The 22,924-nt window shown below is 42.9% G+C and overlaps 1 protein-coding gene and 1 pseudogene across 11 annotated transcripts in view; both read right to left on the reverse strand.

Moving 5' to 3' along the window:
- Positions 1 to 22,924, reverse strand: part of CSMD2 (CUB and Sushi multiple domains 2) — a 675,146-nt gene that overhangs the window by 19,772 nt on the left and 632,450 nt on the right. For 7 of the 11 annotated variants that reach the window (XM_030823372.1, XM_030823370.1, XM_030823364.1 and 4 more), the window contains one exon: positions 16,642 to 17,229. The gene's annotated coding sequence lies outside the window, so the exon portion shown is untranslated. Of the gene's footprint in view, positions 1 to 15,554; positions 15,580 to 16,641; positions 17,230 to 19,810; positions 22,361 to 22,924 lie in introns of those variants that run through there. The other 4 variants (XM_030823367.1, XM_030823365.1, XM_030823366.1 and 1 more) reach the window with 4 other exon arrangements.
- LOC100587900 lies at positions 17,428 to 18,283 on the reverse strand (annotated as a pseudogene).

Raw genomic sequence — 22,924 nt, forward strand, 5'->3', positions numbered from 1 at the left:
AGGCAGATGGCCCTCAAAGGAGATCTAGACCATTCCCCACTCCCACCCCCTACCATCATGTTTTGGACCCTGTCTTCCCTGTTACTGACGCCTGAATTCTTCATGTAGCCCTGAGTTTTCTGGAGCCCTCCCTGTGGAAGTCAAGCTGAGCTCTGTGTGGATGTGAGGTGGTAGTCCTCTCTCCACTTGGTCACCCTTTCCCCTTGGCTTGGTAGTGTGTTAGTGTCTCATATCTTCAGTGAACAGTTTTGATGTTTATTATCTGCCATTCTTGTCTCATGAATCTTAATAGAGGTTCAGTCATGAAAGCAAGGCCAGTGTGGGCCAGGAGAGAAAATGGCCCAGGTGGTCCCTTCCTCCTTGTCTACCCGACTTCCTTTGGAAGAAGCACTCTTTCAGGGGGCTTCAGTGTTCCAGGCTTGCTGTGTACCCACGAGCTTGCTGGGCACCCAGGTGCCCTCCAGTAGGTCTGTGCTGCTCAGATAAACTGACATCTGATTTTACACACCCTGAGCTTTGCTAGCGTGATTCTGTTCTTGGGAAGTAGATTCACCCTGCAGAATGGGTGGACAGTTTCTCAGCCTTCCTGGCCACAGGTCAGACCCTGGTTATGGAAAACCAAACCAGCAAATGCTGCCCTGGGAGGGTGTTACATCATGTGAGCTGCTAAAGGCAGGATCGTCTCCCCAGATGGCTGCCTCCCCTTGATTTCTTCACCCTCCACTCCAAGAAGGGCATTGGCTCCTCTGAAGTGACAAAAAGGTACCTAAAGGACCTTAGGCCTCCCATTCCTCAGACCCCCAGGAGGCAGCATACCCAAAGGTAGGGGCAGGGAAAGGAGGGGCCAAGACTTTTTCAGATACTCGGTTTTTTCTTAGGCCTTGACCTCAGCAGCTGAACTCATGGTCATGGCTGCCTCGGCCTTATTGTCCCCTGTAGCCTCCTCCCAGAAGCAGAGTAAAGCAGCTAGGGTCCCTCCAGGCTAAATAGTGTAGTCAGGTGCTCTGCGTAGTCCGTCCTGCCTCATCTTGTTCTGGGGCCCCCAATGGGGATAGCTCTCTGCTTTCGGGCTGCAGAAAAGAATTGAGTCACTTTCTGAAGGGTAGTAACACTCTTTGGGGACAGGGGTGCAGTTTTGAAGTAATGAAGGCAGTGATGTCTGGAGTGGGTGTGGGTGTTGCAGGTGAACTTGCCTCTCCCAGGCTGTTCTGGGTCTTTGTACTCCAGAGTCCTGTCCTAGGCTTGCTTCTTCATTCACTCTGTTTCCCTTTCTTTTCTTTTCTTCTTTTCTTTTCTTTTCTTTTCTTTTCTTTTCTTTCTCTCATTTCTTCTGTGTAGATGCTAATGACTTCCAGATCTGTGTACTGCTGTGGCCTCTCCTCTTAGGAGCCCAGCTGCCTGCCAACCAGCTGTGCTTGGGTGACTCCTGGGTGTCTCACAGCCCCCGTGTCTACTGTCACCCATCATGGGGCTCTTGGCCTGCCCATTCAGCACACGCATTGATGTAGACACTCAGTGGCTCCCATCCAAGCCTCCCCTGCACGTGCCTGGAGAGACCTACCCACTGGACTCATCCTGGACTCAGTTCTGCCAATACTTTCTCCCTTCTAAGAGCATTTCCAGTTGGGCTGGAGTTACCCAGCTGCCTGAGAGGTCTCTTTCTGAATGGAGTCAATGTCTAAAGTCAAAATTAATCATTCAAAATATTCCCTTACCTCATTTTTTTTTTTTTTTTTTTTTTTTTTTGGAGAGATGGGGGTCTTGCATTGCCCAAGCTGATCTTGAACTCCTGGCCTCTAGCGATCCTCCCACCTCAGCCTCCCAAAGCTCATCTTAACCTTAGTTTTGATCCCATCCTCCATTTGGGCATCGCTCAGCTCCCCCACCTGTTAACAGCAAACACCAATCTCAAGCCCCTGCCCCAATCTGCTACAAGAGGTTAGTGCTCCATGCAGTGGGAGTGCAGGGAAGGCTTTGCAGGAGAGGAGGGATTTGAAATGGGCCTGGAGGCCTGGGATGGTAGACACTGGAGCCTTTTCCCCCACAGCTCCTGGCTATTTCTTCACACTCCCAGCATCAATATTACTGCTAGCATGTCTTTAGCATCATTTTGCCCTCCCTCTGACTTTCAGCAAGCCTGCACTTACCTCCAAATAAATGCATGTTTTCGGGGGCCAAAGGCACGTTCCTTCCTCACCTTATTGTTGCTTCCCCCAGCCCATGCTGCAGCTGAGTGGGTGACCTTTCTCCTCACCTCCGTGTGCCGCATCTCTCACCTGGTCTCTCTTAGAACCCAACAGGAGCCTGCACCCCAGTAACCCCATTTTATGCTGCTTGGAGGAAGAGACAGAGTTTGAGAGGTCCCAGTTCTTTTCAGTGTGTGTTCGGTTCCCCCACTTCTCAAAGCTGAGAGCTTCTTTGTTTTAAGAGCCACTTGGTTAAGTCAAGAGCATTAGAAGAGTAAAAAGAAGAATCCAATTAGATAATTTTACCTAAACATGCTATAGTCGACTAGGGATTCACATAGACATTGATTTTCTAATCAGGGCGCTGTTGGTGATTCTCTGTGTGTGTAAACATGCTTCTGATCATGCCTGCCATGACATGATACTTATTTCTAAAGTCACTTTTTTTTTTTTTTTTTTTTTTTACGTTTTCATTGTAGAAAAATATCCCATAAAAATTGTGCCACCTAGAGGGTGAGGGCCACGGGAAGGGGGATCAGGAAAACAAGAATCACTCTCTAAGCTGGTCCTGGAGCAGCATGACGGATGTATCTGAGCCCAAGCAGGAGAGGAGCCACAGGCCCAGGCTGGCAGAGCTGTGACCACTAGAATCTTGAGTCACTGGGGCTCAGGGAGCCCTCACTTGGTGGCAGGTGACAAATGTGGCACAGAGGAGAAAGGAGTCTTCTCCTTCCACATAGAACACACTTGGCTTCAGTGCTTTGGGGGGATTCATGGACCACAGAGAAGCTTCCGCATATTTATAGGCACTGGGGACCAGCAGGAAGTGATGGTGAGACACTTTGAAACCCTCCACTGCAGACGTCACCCAGGGGGCCAGGGCAGGAGAGAATCCCTCTGTGGACAGCACTTGAGAGGAAAGGGCTTGTTCATGACCGCTTATGAGGCCGCCAACCCAACCCTGTTCCTGAAGTTTCCCAGAAATGGACGGAGAGGTAAGGCCAGCTAGGCTGGAGCGCCAGCATCAGGAGTAGGGGCAGGAGCTCACGCTCAACCCAGCTGATGTGTCCTGGAGAAACAGGAAGCACAGGTGTCATCTCCAGGGACCTTTCTCTACCAATTAAATCCTTATGGAAATGAGACATTTGCGATTGATTTTAATTCCCTCTTGGGGACTGCGAAATTAAAATGGATTAAATTTTGTCCATCAAGAGCCTCAGGGATTTAATGTCCAATTCTAAAACCTGAACAGGCCCTTTTGTTTTGCAATTTGTGGACCAATCCCTGGCTTCATTTTATTTGGCTTTGCTTTCACTTCCCCATTTTCTGTTATTTTATTTTATTTTTGTGCTGTTATGTACATCTCTTAAAGCTGGTCAAATCGTATTTTGGGATGGAGTGGACTGATAAGTTAATAAATTATATTAAACTGCCAAAAAAGGAATGTGTTTTCGATTCTTCTGGCTTCTTCCTGGTTACACCAAAAGCATGGGGGAGAAAAGGAAGGGAAGTCATTGAGACACAGGTTGTCAGGGAGATTGGGGCCAAGGTCTCAAGCCCCTTGTGTTGGGCAGGTGTCTTCTTTTCATTGTTCCCTGTGGTCCTTCAGAATGGGTGGCTCTTCAGGTATGTCCACAACCTCAGGAGCCATGGCCTCTTGCCTAGACCAGTGGCCTCTCAGTCTGCTGGTCCCTATGCATCTACTTTGATATATCCTTCAGGATCCCTGTGCTAGGAAACCAGAGGTGTCTGAAATCCAAATAACACGAAGATGATTATGGATGAAAACACAGGAAAGAGTTCCCAGAGGGCTGAAACTTACTTGATTCCTCTCATTTGCTTCCTGGTTCAGGAACAGAACTGGTCACACTTCGTACTTGAGAAAGAGGGGAGAGCTGGAGGGTCTTTATATTCTTTTCTTGCCTTCCTCCACCCATTGTCCTACTGACAACATTCAAAAGACTGTAGCTCAAGGTTGAAGTTTCCTAATACACGCTCACTCTTTTGTCCTTATTGAATGAGATATAGGCAACTTTGCCTTTTAGGCCGTTGATATGGTTTGGCTGTGTCTCCACCCAAATCTCATCTTGAATTGTAGTTCGCATAATCCCCCTGTGTTGTGGAAGGGACCTGGTGGAAGGCACCTGAATCATGGGGGCGGTTACCCCAATGCTGATCTTGTGATAGTGAGTGAGTTCTCCTGAGATCTGATGGTTTTGTAAGTGATTTTTCCCTGCTTTGCTCTGCACTTCTTTCTCCTGCCACTATGTGAAGGACGTGTTTGCTTGCCCTTCCGCCATGATTATAAGTTTCCTGAGGCCTCCCCAGCCATGTGGAACTGTGAGTCAATTAAACCTCTTTCCTTTATAAATTACCCAGTCTTTGGCAGTTCTTTACAGAAACGGACTAATACAGCTCAGCTTATTGTGAATTTGTTTTGCTCAGAATCCACTGAGAACCTATTTTTTCTTGTAGGGGTCAGATCTCAAATATAGGTGTTACTAGTGGTTGGCATGTACTAATATTCTGCATGTCTTGGGACAAAGATGAGATCTGGAGGAAATGAGTCATGGTCTCCCTGAGGAGCAAGCTCTGGGTCTTGCTTACATGTTTTCATGTAACTTCTTTCTAGCAGTTACTCCAATACTGACCAGACCCACAGGGCTTACCTTCCTGGAAGACAGGACAGAGATCACAGCCTCCTTATAGTCCATGCTCTTGCTGTTAGCTGTAGTTTGACCACAAATGCAGTAAGGCATTCAGGTCAGTTATAAATGTCAGGGTCTCAGGCTGGCCAGCCAATTCAGGCAGGAACAAGAACTGTTATCTGAAGGGGTCCAACGTAGGTAGCCAGAGAGCTGGCCAAGGCCAGTATAACTGAGCATGTAATACTAGGAAAAAGCCCTACCTGAGGGAGATGGCTTATGGCTGGGGCTGGCCATCTGTTGGCCCCATGTCAAGAAGCTGCTGGGGCTGGGTGCAGTGACTCCCACCTGTAATCCCAGCACTTCGGGAGGCTGAAGTGGATGGATCACTAGAAGCCAGGAGTTGGAGACCAGCCTGGGCAACATAGTGAGACCTCATCTCTACTAAATAAATAAATAAATAAATAAGAAACCTGGCTTTCTGCAGAGGATCCCACCTCCCTGCAGCCCTTTCAAATGGAGGCTGTTTATTTGCATACAGCCCAAGTTCCTCCTGGTGGGAGGCAGGGTTGCTGTTCTTTCTCCTCACTCCTTGAGGCTGCCTCCAGATCATAGCTTCTTTCCTCCCTATTCATTTGACCAGTAATTGACAGCCAATAGCTATAAAGAGCCTAGGGGCCAGGCATGCTGGTAAGGACCTTGGGTGGATGACATCATTTCAGCCTCAGCACAACTCAATGAAATATTGTTGTTGCTATCCCCATTTTACCACAGAGCCACAGAGGCTCAGGTTAATAACTTGCCACTTCATATATTGTCTCAAATATATGAATGGAACCAACAATATATGAAGTTCCTACTTCATATATTGTCTCAAAATTTTTAAGAACAGCTTGTTTGAATTTGAATTCAGTTAATGTTATACATCACAACTGGATTTAAGATGAGGTCATTTTCCCAATAACAGGTTCTGAAATTGTGGCAACAATCAATAGCTTACCAACTAAAAAGAGTCCAGGACCTGATGGATTCACAGCCGAATTCTACCAGAGGTACAAGGAGGAACTGGTACCATTCCTTCTGAAACTATTCCAATCGATAGAAAAAGAGGGAATCCTCCCTAACACATTTTATGAGGCCAGCATCGTCCTGATACCAAAGCCTGGCAGAGACATAACCAAAAAAGAGAATTTCAGACCAATATCCTTGATGAACATTGATGCAAAAATCCTCAATAAAATACTGGCAAACCGAATCCAGCAGCACATCAAAAAGCTTATACACCATGATCAAGTGGGCTTCATCCCTGGGATGCAAGGCTGGTTCAACATATGCAAATCAATAAATGTAATCCAGCATATAAACAGAACCAATGACAAAAACCACATGATTATCTCAATAGATGCAGAAAAGGCCTTTGACAAAATTCAACAACCTTCATGCTAAAAACTCTCAATAAATTAGGTATTGATGGGACGTATCTCAAAATAATAAGAGCTATCTATTACAAACGCACAGCCAATATACTGAATGGGCAAAAACTGGAAGCATTCCCTTTGAAAACTGGCACAAGACAGGGATGCCCTCTCTCACCACTCCTATTCAACATAGTGCTGGAAGTTCTGGCCAGGGCAATCAGGCAGAAGGAAATAAAGGGTATTCAGTTAGGAAAAGAGGAAGTCAAATTGTCCCTGTTTGCAGATGACATGATTGTATATCTAGAAAACCCCATCGTCTCAGCCCAAAATCTCCTTAAGCTGATAAGCAACTTCAGCAAAGTCTCAGGATACAAAATCAATGTACAAAAATCACAAGCATTCTTGTACACCAATCACAGACAAACAGAGAGCCAAATCATGAGTGAACTCCCATTCACAATTGCTTCAAAGAGAATAAAATACCTAGGAATCCAACTTACAAGGGATGTGAAGGACCTCTTCAAGGAGAACTACAAACCACTGCTCAATGAAATAAAAGAGGATACAAACAAATGGAAGAACATTCCATGCTCATGGGTTGGAAGAATCAATATCGAGAAAGTGGCCATACTGCCCAAGGTAATTTATAGATTCAATGCCATCCCCATCAAGCTACCAATGACTTTCTTCACAGAATTGGAAAAAACTACTTTAAAGTTCATATGGAACCAAAAAAGAGCCTGCATCGCCAAGTCAATCCTAAGCCAAAAGAACAAAGCTGGAGGCATCACGCTACCTGACTTCAAACTATACTACAAGGCGACAGTAAACAAAACAGCATGGTACTGGTACCACAACAGAGACATAGGTCAATGGAACAGAACAGAGCCCTCAGAAATAATGCCACATATCTACAACTATCTGATCTTTGAGAAACCTGACAAAAACAAGAAATGGGGAAAGGATTCCCTATTTAATAAATGGTGCTGGGAAAACTGGCTAGCCATATGTAGAAAGCTGAAACCGGATCCCTTCCTTACACCTTATACAAAAATTAATTCAAGATGGATTAAAGACTTACATGTTAGACTTAAAACCATTAAAATCCTACAAGAAAACCTAGGCAATACCATTCAGGACATAGGCGTGGGCAAGGACTTCATGTCTAAAACACCAAAAGCAATGGCAACAAAAGCCAAAATTGACAAATGGGATCTAATTAAACTAAAGAGCTTCTGCACAGCAAAAGAAACTACCAGCAGAGTGAACAGGCAACCTACACAATGGGAGAAAATTTTTGCAACCTACTCATCTGACAAAGGGCTAATATCCAGAATCTACAATGAACTCAAACAAATTTACAAGAAAAAACCAAACAACCCCATCAAAAAGTGGGCAAAGGACATGAACAGACACTTCTCAAAAGAAGACATTTATGCAGCCAAAAAACACATGAAAAAATGCTCATCATCACTGGCCATCAGAGAAATGCAAATCAAAACCACAGTGAGATACCATCTCACACCAGTTAGAATGGCCATCATTAAAAAGTCAGAAAACAACAGGTGCTGGAGAGGATGTGGAGAAATAGGAACACTTTTACACTGTTGGTGGGACTGTAAACTAGTTCAACCATTGTGGAAGTCAGTGTGGCGATTCCTCAGGGATCTAGAACTAGAAATACCATTTGACCCAGCCATCCCATTACTGGGTATATACCCAAAGGATTTTAAAACATGCTGCTATAAAGACACATGCATACGTATGTTCATTGTGGCACTATTCACAATAGCAAAGACTTGGAACCAACCCAAATGTCCAACAACAATAGACTGGATTAAGAAAATGTGGCACATATACACCATGGAATACTATGCAGCCATAAAAAATGATGAGTTCATGTCCTTTGTAGGGACATGGATGAAACTGGAAAACATCATTCTCAGTAAACTATCGCAAGGACAAAAACCAAACACCGCATGTTCTCACTGATAGGTGGGAATTGAACAATGAGAACTCATGGACACAGGAAGGGGAACATCACACTCCAGGGACTGTTGTGGGGTTGGGGGAGTGGGGAGGGACAGCATTAGGAGATATACCTAATGCTAAATGACGAGTTAATGGGTGCAGCAAAACAACATGGCACATGGATACATATGTAACAAACCTGCACATTGTGCACATGTACCCTAAATCCTAAAGTATAATAATAAAAAAAAAGAAAAAAAAAAAAGATGAGGTAATTTTCACTGAGGAGTTTTCCAGAATCTGTATCTTGTCAATTACATCCTTATGGTATCATTGAACTTGTTTCTTTGTCATCTGTATTTCCTGTAACTGGTATTTAGATCCAAAGTTTTAAACAGATTCAAATTTTATTTTTTTTTTTGGCAAGAATACTTCATAGGTGGTTGTTGTGTACTTCCGTCAGAAGGCCTATAATGTCTGCTTGCCTCACTTTTTGTGATATTAGCAGTCATTGATGATGATTGCCAGAATTTATTTTAATAAAGGTTTCAAAATGGTGATAAATTCTATTCTTCATTTACTGGCTGCAAGACTTTTATAAAGAGACTCCCCTTCTTAATATTTAGTTACCCTGAAATACATTGCATACAAAAAGCAGGATGAATGCTTGCTCTTCCCTCCTTTTACTTACTGGTTATCAAAATATAGCTGGTTTCTTAATGTTTTCCATAAGTGACTAATGAGTTTTTAAAAAAATGTTATTTATTATTTATGATTATTTCAATAGCTTTTGGGGTACAAGTGGTTTTTGTTACATGGATGAACTATGTAGAGGCGAATTCTGAGATTTCAGTGCACCTGTGTGAGTTAGTGTACATTGTACCTACTGTATAGTTTTTATCTCTATCCCTCCTCCCAGCCTCCGCTGTCTGAATCTCTGAAGTCCATTATGTCACTCTATATGCCCTTGGATACTCATAGCTTAGCTCCCGCTTATAAGTGAGATCATACAGTTTTTGGGTTTTCTACTCCTGTGTTACTTCACTTAGAATAACGGCCTCCAGCTCCATCCAAGTTGCTGCAAAAGACAGTATTTCATTGATTTTAATGGCTGAATAGTGTCTCATGGTGTACGTATACCACATTTTCTTTATCCACTCATCAGCTGATGGACACTTAGGTTGGTTCCACATCTTTGCAGTTGTGAACTGTGCTACTCTAAACATACATGTGCAAGTGTCTTTTTCATATAATGACTTATTTTCCTTTGGGCAGACACCCAGTAGTGAGACTGCTGGATCAAATGGCAGCTCTGCTTTAAGCTCTTTAAAGAATCTCCATACTGCTTCCCATAGAGGTTGTACGAATTTACATTCCTTCCAGCAGTGTCTAAGTGCTCTCATTTCCCCACATCCATGTCAACATCTATTGTTTTTTCACTTATCCATAATGGCCATTCTCGCAGGAGTAAGGTGGTATTTCATTGTGTGTGTTTTTTTTCTTTTTTTCTTTTTTTGAGGCAGAGTCTTGCTCTGTCACCTACACTGGAGTGCAGTGGCACCATCTCAGCTCACTGCAACCTCTGCCTCCTGGGTTCAATCGATTCTCTTGCCTCAGCCTCCCGAGTAGCTGGGATTATAGGTGCCTCCCTTCATGCCTGGCTAATTTTTGTTCATTTTGGTAGAGACGGGGTTTCACCATGTTGGTCAGGCTGGTCTCAAACTCCTGACCTCAGGTGTCCACCTGCCTCGGCCTCCCAAAGTGCTGGGATTACAGGTGTGAGCCACCGTGCCCGGCCTCACTGTGGTTTTAATTTGCATTTCCCTGATGAATAGTGATGTTGAGTATTTTTTCATATGTTTGCTGGCCATCCGTATATTTTCTTTTGAGAAATGTCTATTCATGCCCTTTGCCCACTATTAAATAGGATTGTTTGTTTTAAAAATATTATGAACTCATAGATTCAAACACAGTTACTGTGTTTTATTCATCGCTTTTATTATTATTATTTTTCTAGATTTAGGGGTGCAAGTGCAGTCATGTTACATGGATATAGTGTGTGGTGATAGAGTCTGGGCTTTTCGTGTATTAATTGTTCAAATGGTGCATATCATCAAATTCTCCTCTGTGAGTGGGACCAGCAGTGACAGTGCCAGTTTATCCCACATTTTTGTCAAAGTGTGTTGTCTAGCTTTTGGATTTTCGCTGATCTCATAGGTAAGGAATAATGGAGAGAAACTGAGTGCCTTTTCATATATTTCAAGGTTTTTGCATGTCTTTCCTTTCGTAGTCTTTGAATGTTTGCTTATGGTACTTTTAGACTTATTTTTCTCAATTTTTAAGAGTTCTTTACGTATAAGGGATATTTGCATGAATGTTCCATGTATGCTTCAAAAGAAAGCATATTCTCTAACATTGGGTTGCAGAGTTTGACAGATATTCACATTCATAAAAACTTCCTTATTATTATTTTGGTTAGGTCTTCTACAGCCTTACTTTTGTTTCCTTGGTTTGTTATGGACTGAGAGTGGTGAGTTAAAACTGCTGTTACTGGCATGCTCCAATTTCTCTTTGCACCTCCTAGTTTCTGCTTTATGACACATCCGCTTTCTTATTGGGTGCATAGTTATCGGTATCTGTTATAACTTCATTGTGAATAATCTCCTTTAGTGCTGTAAAGTGTCCTTCCTTGTCCTTTTTCATGCTTTTGGCCCTGAATTCTAACTTATCTGGTGTGAGGATGGTGATTCCTGTTATCTTGTTTGCGTATGCATGTTATTCCTTTGCTTTGCTTTGCTTTAGATTTCAATACATGGTATTTAAGCCATTTTAAATCACTTCGTTTAGGTATGCTTCTTGTGATAGCACAGAGTCGAGTTTTATTTTGTGAGATAATCTGAACATCTTTATAATTAAACCTAATTATATTTAATGATATAGTGGCCATGTTTGTTTTCAGGTCTGTCATATTATCTTGTATTGTATTTACTTGGTGCATTTGTCATATTTACTGGTTCTTTCACAGTGTGTTTTTTTGGAGTACTTAAAAATATATGTATTAGTGTTTGGCAAAATTTATATTTTCTTCTAGTAATTACTTTTATATTAATATATTTATAAATGTCCTTAGTCCTCTTTTTTCTACTTAGGTTCTTACTGTTTTATTAACTGGTTCTCAACCAGTGCATCTGTTGATCAATGACTTTCAACAGAGGTGGGGGGAGTGTATCCATTTTATTCCCCAGAAGACACTAGGCAACGTCTGGAAGTATTTTTGGCTGTCAAACTGGGAGAGGTGTGCATCTGTTGGGCAGAGGTCAGGGATGCTGCTAAACATCCTATAATGCACAGGACAGCCAGGTCCTACAACAGAAAAATCACCTGGCCCAAAATGTCCATAGTGCCAAGTTTGGGAAACCTTTAGATGGTCTTTGACTCCCACCTGTTATCTGTCTGGCAACCAGTGGGCTCATTTTACTTTCCCCTTTCTCTCTTCTTTCTGTTCCCATTAAAAAATCATGTTATCTCCACTTCGTCAGAACCTAGGACATTTACATACTATTCTTCGGTCTTTATTTTCATCTTCATTGTAGATTTCAATATGCAGTTTTCAATTCTTAACACCAGTCCTGTTGCTGAAATTCCTTAGCTATCATTTGGTTGGTTAAAACTTGTCCTCCCAGTAGATTCTTCAGGAAGGGCTCCTGAGGAAAATATTCCTGAATTCTTGAATATTCATTACTGTGTTCTCATTGTCTTGATGCACAAAAATCACTGCATATAAAATTCTTGGTTTGTACTTTCTTTCCTTCAGTTTTGCTTTGTGTGTGGCTATTAAGAAATCTGATAACAACCTAATTTAATCTGGAGGCTCAGAGAATGTTTTATTTTTCTTTAAAATCTGACAGGTTTTACTGGGGTTTGTCTTGGAGCTGAGCATTGCAGGATAATTTTCCCAGGAACCTGGTGGACCTTTCAATATATATGTTAAGTTTTTCTTTTAGTTCTAAATAGTTTTCCTAGAGTATAATTTTAAATATTAATTATGTCTAATTTATTTAGGTTTTCTTCTTTAGGGACTCCTATTGTACATAAATTGGCTTGCTTTGCCTGTCTTTTATCTTTCTTTCTTTCTTTTCTTTCTTTCTTTTACTTTCTCTTTCTTTCTTCTTTCTTTCTCTTTCTTTCCTTTCTTTCTTTTGTTTTCTTTCTCTTTCCTTTTCTTTCTCTTTCTTTCCTCTTTTTCTCTTTCTCCTTCCTTCCTTCCCTTCCTTCCTTCCTTCCTTTTTCTTTTTCTTTTTTTTTGAGATGGGGGTCTCACTTTGTTGCCCAGGCTGGAGTGCAGTGGCACAATCTCAGCTCAGTGCAACCTCCACCTCTCCAGTTCAAGCGATTCTCCTGCCTCACTCTCCCAGCAGCTGGGACTACAGGCACGTGCCACCATGCTTGGCTAATTTGTGTATTTTTTGGTAGAACTGGGGTTTCGCCATGTTGGCCAGGCTGGTCTTGAACTCCTGGCCTCAAGTGATCCGCCCGCCTGCCTTGGCCTCCCAAAGTGCCCTTTTATCACTTGCAGTCTCATATTTTTTAGCTGTTTACATAATTTCTGTTTTCTTAGATATTTAAGTTTTCTTCCCATATGTGCTTCATTATACTTTCTTTCTGTGTGTTACCCATTGAACACTTGGCAGTTTGCTCTTCATTTCTGAGATATGCTTGTTCTTTTACTCTAAGCCGTCATTTATTTCTTCCTGTTTTATGTCTATTTGTATCCTGAGTTTTCAAGTTTCTGGTTTGTATTACACTTTAATATTTACAATTGCTTGATTATATTTAATTAATGTTGGGATGCTTTAAAAAAAGTTTTCTTAGGTATTTTATTCTCTTTGAAGCAATTGTGAATGGGAGTTCACTCGTGATTTGGCTCTGTGTTTGTCTGTTATTGGTGTACAAGAATGCCTGTGATTTTTGTACATTGATTTTGTATCCTGAGACTTGGCTGAAGTTGCTAATCAGCTTAAGGAGATTTTGGGCTGAGACGATGGGGTTTTCTAGATATACAATCATGTCATCTGCAAACAGGAACAATTTGACTTCCTCTTTTCCTAACTGAATACCCTTTATTTCCTTCTCCTGCCTGATTGCCCTGGCCAGAACTTCCGGCACTATGTTGAATAGGAGTGGTGAGAGAGGGCCTCCCTGTCTTGTGCCAGTTTTCAAAGGGAATGCTTCCAGTTTTTGCCCATTCAGTATGATATTGGCTGTGGGCTTGTCATAGATAGCTCTTATTATTTTGAGATACATCCCATCAATACCTAATTTATTGAGAGTTTTTAGCATGAAGGGTTGTTGAATTTTGCCAAAGGCCTTTTCTGCATCTATTGAGATAATCATGTGGTTTTTGTCTTTGGTTCTGTTTATATGCTGGATTACATTTATTGATTTGCATATGTTGAACCAGCCTTGCATCCCAGGGATGAAGCCCACTTGATCATGGTGGATAAGCTTTTTGATGTGCTGCTGGATTCGGTTTGCCAGTATTTTATTGAGGATTTTTGCATCAATGTTCATCAAGGATATTGGTCTGAAATTCTCTTTTTTGGTTATGTCTCTGCCAGGCTTTGGTATCAGGGCGATGCTGGCCTCATAAATTGTGTTACAAGGGATGTGAAGGACCTCTTCAAGGAGAACTACAAACCACTGCTCAATGAAATAAAAGAAGATACAAACAAACGGAAGAACATTCCATGCTCATGGGTTGGAAGAATCAATATCATGAAAATGGCCATACTGCCCAAGGTAATTTATAGATTCAATGCCATCCCCATCAAGCTACCAATGACTTTCTTCACAGAATTGGAAAAAACCACTTTAAAGTTCATATGGAACCAAAAAAGAGCCCGCATCGCCAAGTCAATCCTAAGCCAAAAGAACAAAGCTGGAGGCATCACGCTACCTGACTTCAAACTATACTACAAGGCGACAGTAACCAAAACAGCATGGTACTGGTACCACAACAGAGACATAGATCAATGGAACAGAACAGAGCCCTCAGAAATAATGCCACATATCTACAACTATCTGATCTTTGAGAAACCTGACAAAAACAAGAAATGGGGAAGGATTCCCTATTTAATAAATGGTGCTGGGAAAACTGGCTAGCCATATGTAGAAAGCTGAAACTGGATCCCTTCCTTACACCTTATACAAAAATTAATTCAAGATGGATTAAAGACTTACATGTTAGACCTAAAACCATTAAAATCCTACAAGAAAACCTAGGCAATACCATTCAGGACATAGGCGTGGGCAAGGACTTCATGTCTAAAACACCAAAAGCAATGGCAACAAAAGCCAAAATTGACAAATGGGATCTAATTAAACTAAAGAGCTTCTGCACAGCAAAAGAAACTACCAGCAGAGTGAACAGGCAACCTACACAATGGGAGAAAATTTTTGCAACCTACTCATCTGACAAAGGGCTAACATCCAGAATCTACAATGAACTCAAACAAATTTACAAGAAAAAAACAAACAACCCCATCAAAAAGTGGGCGAAGGACATGAACAGACACTTCTCAAAAGAAGACATTTATGCAGCCAAAAAACACATGAAAAAATGCTCATCATCACTGGCCATCAGAGAAATGCAAATCAAAACCACAGTGAGATACCATCTCACACCAGTTAGAATGGCCATCATTAAAAAGTCAGAAAACAACAGGTGCTGGAGAGGATGTGGAGAAATAGGAACACTTTTACACTGTTGGTGGGACTGTAAACTAGTTCAACCATTGTGGAAGTCAGTGTGGCGATTCCTCAGGGATCTAGAACTAGAAATACCATTTGACCCAGCCATCCCATTACTGGGTATATACCCAAAGGATTTTAAAACATGCTGCTATAAAGACACATGCATACGTATGTTCATTGTGGCACTATTCACAATAGCAAAGACTTGGAACCAACCCAAATGTCCAACAACAATAGACTGGATTAAGAAAATGTGGCACATATACACCATGGAATACTATGCAGCCATAAAAAATGATGAGTTCATGTCCTTTGTAGGGGCATGGATGAAACTGGAAAACATCATTCTCAGTAAACTATCGCAAGGACAAAAAACCAAACACTGCATGTTCTCACTCATAGGTGGGAATTGAACAATGAGAACTCATGGACACAGGAAGGGGAACATCACACTCCGGGGACTGTTGTGGGGTTGGGGGAGGGGGGAGGGACAGCATTAGGAGATATACCTAATGCTAAATGACGAGTTAATGGGTGCAGCAAACCAACATGGCACATGGATACATATGTAACAAACCTGCACATTGTGCACATGTACCCTAAAACCTAAAGTATAATAAAAAAAAAATAAATAATAAATTACCCAGTTGAAAAAAAAAAGTTTTCCTTTCCTTTATTTTTTAAGGGAGTATTCTAATTAGTTACAATGTTTTCTTTTCTTTGCTTTTTTTCTCTTTCCCACTCTTAGATATATACCCAAGTTACAATGTCTTTACTACTCATTTTGTTTTATTCTTATAGAAACTTTGAAGATATGTCCATGAACCTTTTTTGTCCATGAGAAAATAAATGTGTAGGATTTTCCTAGACCAGCAATAACAGGTGCTTCTACTGGAGTGAGGGAATGGAGTGGTGTTAGTGTTTATTTGATCTCTTAGTTCAGGGACACTCTGTTCTCTTGGTATAGGTAGATCTTGGGGGGTGCACCTTGTCTCACAGGCATTGTAGTTTGGGCTTCCCCCTCTATCTATGCCCTTCGGCTTATGAAAACTTGTCCTGGCCTGATGTTTGGAAGTCTTTCCCCACTCTATGTGGTGTCCAGCAATTGTCTGCTCTTTTCTTCCTTTCTTTTTTCTCCTTTATTTTTAGTAGGGACAGAGTTTTTGCCACGTTGGCCAGGATGGTCTCGAACTCCTGGCCTCAAGTGATCCGCCAGCCTTGGCTTCCCAAAGTGCTGGGATTACAGGCATGAGCCACTGTGCCCAGCCCGTCTGCTATTTTCTTATAAAGTGTTTGCATATTTGCATGCTGGTATGAACTTGTATTCTGAACTTAGACTTAATATTTGCTCCCTTGCTCTCTTGATTCCCAATCCAACAGGAGCTTGTGTTGGACAACAGTCCAATTCCTGACCCTGAATCCCTGCCAAGCTACCTGAGGTTCCAGTGGGAGGGCTGCACCCACCCTGCTAATTCCCTGTGGCCAGGAGAGAAATACCAGGCAGCATGTCCAAGATGGAATGCCTTTATTAAAACTGGGGGCCAGGCAGGGTGGCTCACGCCTGTAATCCCAGCACTTTGGGAGGCTGAGGCAGGCGGATCACCTAAGGTTAGGAGTTCAAGACCAGCCTGGCCAACATGGTGAAACCCCGTCTCTACAAAAAAATACAAAAATTAGCCAGGCATGGTGGCGTGTGCCTGTAATCCCAGCTACTCTGGTGGCTGAGGCAGGAGAATCGCTTGAACCCGGGAGGCGGAGGCTGCAGTGGGCCGAGATTGTGCCACTGCACTCTAGCCTGGGTGACAGAGAGAGACTGTGTCTCAAAAAAAACAAAAACAAAAAACTGGGAATATTGGTCTAAATCAGGTTATTGAGGTGACAAGGGGGGCAGTTGGAGCCAAGGTACAGTGCAAAAGTGAAGGGTAGTGGGAGTCAGAAAACTGAAGGTAGTCTGGATGAATTTTCCACCTCAAATGATGACTGCTAACAAATGCATAGTGCATTTAAGAAAGGATAGGCTCCTAGCTCTTGCTAGTTCTCTCCTCTTCTTCCTCACCACTCCTCTCATGACTGCCTTGCCAGCATGACCCTCCTCCATTTGACCTTTCTCTGCTATGGAGTTTCTACTGCCTAAGCCCACCTGCCCTTAGACGGCGGTCCTCAGATCCTGAGCTCCTCGGTCCAAGCCAAACTCCAACCTTGAGGGGAGCAACTTCTTTGTCCCCAGGTTCTTGGTCTGAGCTGATGTGGCCTCCACTATAAATTAAAAAAAATTTATTGTGGTAAAATATATATAACATAAAATTGATCATCTTAACCATTGTTAAGTGGCATCAAGTACATTAAGTATATTCACATAATTGTGCAACCTCCAGAACTTTTTTCTCCCTTTTCACAATACAGACATCTAATGAGAATTGGTTAGTGAGTGTGTATAATCCACAGGGGGCTAAATGTTACCTGGGACTGTAGCAGAAATTTAAAATAGAATAGATGCTGGAGTAAATGTTATATATTGTCATCATCTGATTCATCTTCTTCCTTCAAAGATTCCTTGGCATGTTTCTCTTCTTCTTCCCTTATATCTTTTGGAATAATTTCACGTCTTCTTCCTTTAGTTAATTCACCAACCCTGCTGAGTTCTAATTTAAAAGATTTATTCTTAACTTCATCATATACTATGTAAATATTTTTGCAACTTCTTAACAATAACATGGCAGGTCATTTTTTTCACCTGAAGCTTTTCTATTTTTTATCTTTGCAGCGTCCCTGGCTTTGCCAAGGGTACAGCCCCAATAACCATATGAAACATCTTGCAGAATTGTGCCCTGTCGTTCACGCTGTAAGACCTTACTGTAAAACTACAGCCAAAAGGTCTAACAGCACTGCAGGGTGTATATGCATGGCAACTGTGTCTGCAAGATGTTTTTGTGGAATGGTATATAGCCAAAGCTAGATCTAAAGTTGGAAGCTTCTTGTCTTGTTACATCTGCCAAAGAAGGGGCATCTGTCAACAAACCTGCTACCACCATTCCAACATGCCAATCAATATTAAAAAGTCTTTTGCTGGAGCCTTCTTCATAAAGTTTAGGAAGACTCCCTTTTCTGCCCCAAAGCCACCACCATCTTTACTTCTGAGTCCAGTGGCTGTACTACTATTTTCCACAGCCTTCACAGCATATTCAACTCAAAACACTCTTCCATCGGGAGAGAATGTAGAGGCTGACAAGTCGTACCTGGTGTCAGCTGAGCTCTTTGTTTTAAAACCAGTAGAATGCGTAGGGCTTCCAGGCCTCCAGAAACTTTTCATCTTATAAAACTGAAACTTTATACTAATTAAACAGTAACTCCCCATCCCTTCCTCCCCCTAGTCCCTGGCAACCACCATTGTACTTTCTGTATGAATTTGATGACTTGAGGTAGCTTGTATAAATAGAATCACACAGTATCTGTTTGTGTGTGTGTGTGTGTGTGTGTGTGTGTGAGACTGGCTTATTTCACTTAGCATAACATCCTCAAGGTTCATCCATGTTGCAGTATGGGTCAGAGTTTCCTTCTTTTTTAAGGCTGAATAATAGTCCATTGTACATATGTACCACATTTTGTTTATCCATTCATCTGTTGATGGACATTTGGGTTCCTTCTACTTTTTGGCATTTGTTAATAAATGCTGCTATGAACATATCTTTTTGTGACCCTGCTTTCAACTCTTTTGGGTATATAATCAGAAGTGGAACTGCTAGACAATATGGTAATTCTATTTCTGATGTTTTGAGAAATCGCCATACTGTTTTCCATAGTGACTGCACCATTTTACATTCCCACCAATGGGGCACAAGGGTTCCAATTTCTCCACATCTTCACCAACACTTTTTATTTTTTGATAGTAGCCATTCTAATGGGTGTGAGGTGGCATCTCATTGTGGCTTTGATTATTTCCCTAATGATTAGTAATTTTGAGCATTTTTTCATGTGCTTGTTGGCCATTTGTATATTTTCTTTGGAGAAATGACTGTTCAAGTCTTTCATAAGAGTTCTTTATAGATTCTCAATATTAACCCCTTATCAGATATATGATGTGCAATATTTTCTCCCATTCTATAGCTTGCCTTTTCACTCTGTTGATTGTATCTTTTGATATACAGAAGTTGTGAATTTTGATGTAGTCCAGTTTATCTGTTTTTTCTTTTGTTGCCTATACGTTTGATGTCATATGCAGGAGATCACTGCCAAATCTAATGTCATGAAGCTTTCCACCTATGTTTTTTTTCTTTTTTTTTTTTTTTTTGAGACGGAGTCGCTCTGTCACCCAGGCTGGAGTGCAGTGGCGCGATCTCGGCTCACTGCAGGCTCTGCCCCCCCGGGGTTCACGCCATTCTCCTGCCTCAGCCTCCCAGGTAGCTGGGACTACAGGCGCCTGCCATCTCGCCTGGCTAATTTTTTGTATTTTTAGTAGAGACGGGGTTTCACTGTGTTAGCCAGGATGGTCTCGATCTCCTGACCTCGTGATCCGCCCGCCTCGGCTTCCCAAAGTGCTGGGATTACAGGCGTGAGCCACCGCGCCCGGCCCCACCTATGTTTTCTTGTAAGCATTTTATAATTTTAGGTCTTATGTTTAGGTCTTTGATCCATTTTGAGTTCACTTTTTTATGTGGGGTATGCACTATCGTTTTTGCTCGGAGTTTCCAACATGTAGCAGTGATAACACAATGCAGTTAAGAAACGGAGTCCCATATTTCTACCCTTGGATTTTAGGGGGAAATATGTCTTTCGTTCCCTTTCCCAACAAACACTTGCCCCAGTCATGAAAGAGGCCATAAAAATGTAAGAAAACCAATGCAAAAATTTATATTTTATTTGAATTCAAAAAATTTAAAATTGCTTTCAAATTCAGGAAAGTACCATAATGCGGGACCCCAGGGGGAAGCCTCATATACAGAGACAGATAAATTAAATGTATATACTGCAGACAAGCCAAGAAGGTGTGTAGATTACATATTTACAGCACTTGATGTTTTCTGAAAACCATATTTATACATTTTATTACATTTACAAAAAAGGCTTCCACTACCGTTTACCTACAATAATGAAAAAAAATTTACACCTTTTTTTTTCTTTTTTGGTACTGTACAAACTTTGTATAATAAAAATATATCTCTGTACAAAAGATTTTTGTTTTTGTTTTACTTTTCTTTTTTTTCCTCATGGGATGGTGATGGGTATATGGCGTAGATGGTGGGTGAAGGGGCTCATCTGCCCTGTTCCCTTCCAAGCCTCTGGAGGTGGAGAGAAATGCCAGGGGTGCAGAGGGTGATGCCCAGCAGAGTGCTGGATGCCCCACCAGCAGGTGCTCCTCGAGCATCTCATGGAACTTTACAAGGAGACGCAGGGGAGGGGTGGGGGGCGGGAATAGGCGTCCGCTGGGTGGTCTGAGAGGGGCATAAGAAGGGGGAAGGGAGCAGTCGAAGGAGAGGAGTGTAAGGGGGAAGGGAGCATAAGAAATTGGGAGGGGAGCTTCCTGCACTTGTTTCCAGCCAAGGAAAGAGATGAGAGTGTGAGTGTGTCTGGATTGGCCCTCTCCCTCCAGGCCCAGGGCTGCCGTGTCCCAGAGGTGGTGTGGCCAGGGGTAGGCTCCCGCCCCTGTCAGCCTCCACTGTGTCTGCTGGAAATGGGCGCCTCTCACTTTACTCCGGCCACTCTTAACATCAGTCAGATCTTCTAATTGTTCCAATCTAGAATCTGCTGAAGGACCAGGTGTCGCTGTCCCTCTGCTCCCGCACGTTTCTATTTGTTATTTCAATATGTGACATGAATCTCTGAGGCCAGCATGTCACACGTGTACAGGGGGCTTAAGCTTGTGGGGGCCTTCCCGAGGACAGAGAAAGTGGCCCTAAATGCTGTACTTTGATTCCTAAACTCATGAACTTCCCAACAATGCTCACGGAATTCATGAATGACCCAAGCATAATATCGCTGTCAAAATAAATCAAACCCACTTGCAAGGAGCTGGAGAGAGTGTGACTTTCAGCCACTCCGTTGTTTTGATTCAGGACCTGCCAGGTCTTTTGCTGGCTATGGTCAGCGGCTGCTGGGAGCCAAGGAGTCAGCACCAACCGCAGGAGGCCTGGGGAGTGGAATTCTTGCCCCGAGGCTGCCTACGCGGAGACAGCAGAGCCCAGATAGGACACACAGGTGTCTTGCCTGGCTCTCCAGACCCGGCCACAGTGCTACTGTAGAGATTCACCGGCTCCTCCCTTCGTAGCTGCCCCTTCTAGAAGAGGGTTTCTGGCAGCTGGTATAGTGGACTTTGGGGCAGACTGATCTGGGTTTGCATTCTGCCTCCACACTTCCTAACTCTGTCTTTACATTTCCAGGCTTCTGTTTTCTCATCTGTCAAAGGGGAATAACAAATCCTACGTTTTGGTGTCATTGTGCAGACTAGAAATACTACAGGTAAAGTGTCAGGCACAGAGAATAACGCCAGTACACGATAGCCATTGTTTTTTGGGTACCGGGGCAGGCTTGCTCCCCTGTTCTCTCAAGGACCCTGCTGCTGCCTCCAGACTTGGCATCCTGTCTGGGCCACAGACTTGTCTTCTCTTCTCTTTGTCAGTTGACAGCCAGACTCGACCTTGGGCTCCCGGCCAGACTCCTGCCCTACCCTCCCCGGCTCTCCCTTCTTTCCCAGTGCTTCCCAGGACCCAGACGACTTTTTAATCCACAATAAAATAGTGTTTGAAAAAATAAAGAAACTGATTTTCAATCTATTTCCAAAGACTTTTTTCCTGCTCTTGGGGTAATCCTTGCTGCCGCTGTGCAGATGGGGCCATTCATCAGCGGACAGCTGGTTTCTGCACGCTGACCACACGATGGGATGTGTCCTACTGTTACAGTCACCGAGTCACCGTGTCCTCACACATGGGATGGGCGGGGGCATATTGTTTTGAAAGCTGACCGTACCTCCCCCTCTTCATCTCTTCTCTGTGTGTGGGGAACAGGGCATGAAGCATCCTTCATGTGCACTTCTAGTTTGAAGCCTTTATGGTCTCTTCCGTAGGACGTGAATGAAGGAGAGGTGTGTGTGTTTGTGTGTGATCAGGCCCATACACACACACACACACATACACACACAGATCCACAAGTTGCTTTGCTATTTTAAATCCATAAACTTTCTTCCTCCGTCTGCAGCCCCTCTTCCTTTTCTGCCGTTTCAGGACACGGCGGGAGTCCTCTCCAGGGTGACTGGCATAGATGGTGGCAGGGCGAGGGCCTGAGTCCCAGCAGTAGCAGACACAGGCAGAGAGACGAACGAAGATGGGCACCGGGCACTGTGCTCAGGGGAGCCTACCTCCTGCCCCCTGGGGAACTGGGAACAAACAGATCACACCTGAGTTTGCAAAGAAAAACGAGGCAGTGGGAGGGGAGGGGCCGGGAGCAGAGGAGGAAAAGCAAAGCAGCAAAGAAAAGAAGGCACAAGCGGGAAAGAGATGAATCACCTCAATTTGCACTTTGATTTTTAATCTTCCCAGGTTGGGGATGGGGGTAGGTAGGGAATACGTGCAGCAGAACATGTATTTTTCTGTCTTTTTCCCTTGCAGGGCCAACTTCGCCATTAGACCTGGAGGCCCAGTGCTTGGGGGCCACCAGACTTTTAGGAACCCAGGAAAACATTCTAATTTTAGTTTCTTTCAAAATCAGATGAAAAAAAAAATGACTAGGATAATAATGGATCTGTAACAAAGAACCCAGGCTGGATTATATTCATTTCTGTAGTGACACAGTTGTGAAATCTCATTTTTAATACTTTTTTTTAATGGAGGAAGGGTCGGCAAACATCATCACCCAGCCCTGTTCCCCCGCCCTGTTACCCGCTGACTGCACAGGCCTCGCTACTTCCCTAGTAGGGTGTTTATTTTAATTTCAGCTTTTCTCCTTGGCATTATTTAAAAAA

Source organism: Nomascus leucogenys, chromosome 12 (genome assembly GCF_006542625.1).
Source record: "Nomascus leucogenys isolate Asia chromosome 12, Asia_NLE_v1, whole genome shotgun sequence".
In the NCBI taxonomy this organism is placed as follows: domain Eukaryota; kingdom Metazoa; phylum Chordata; class Mammalia; order Primates; family Hylobatidae; genus Nomascus; species Nomascus leucogenys.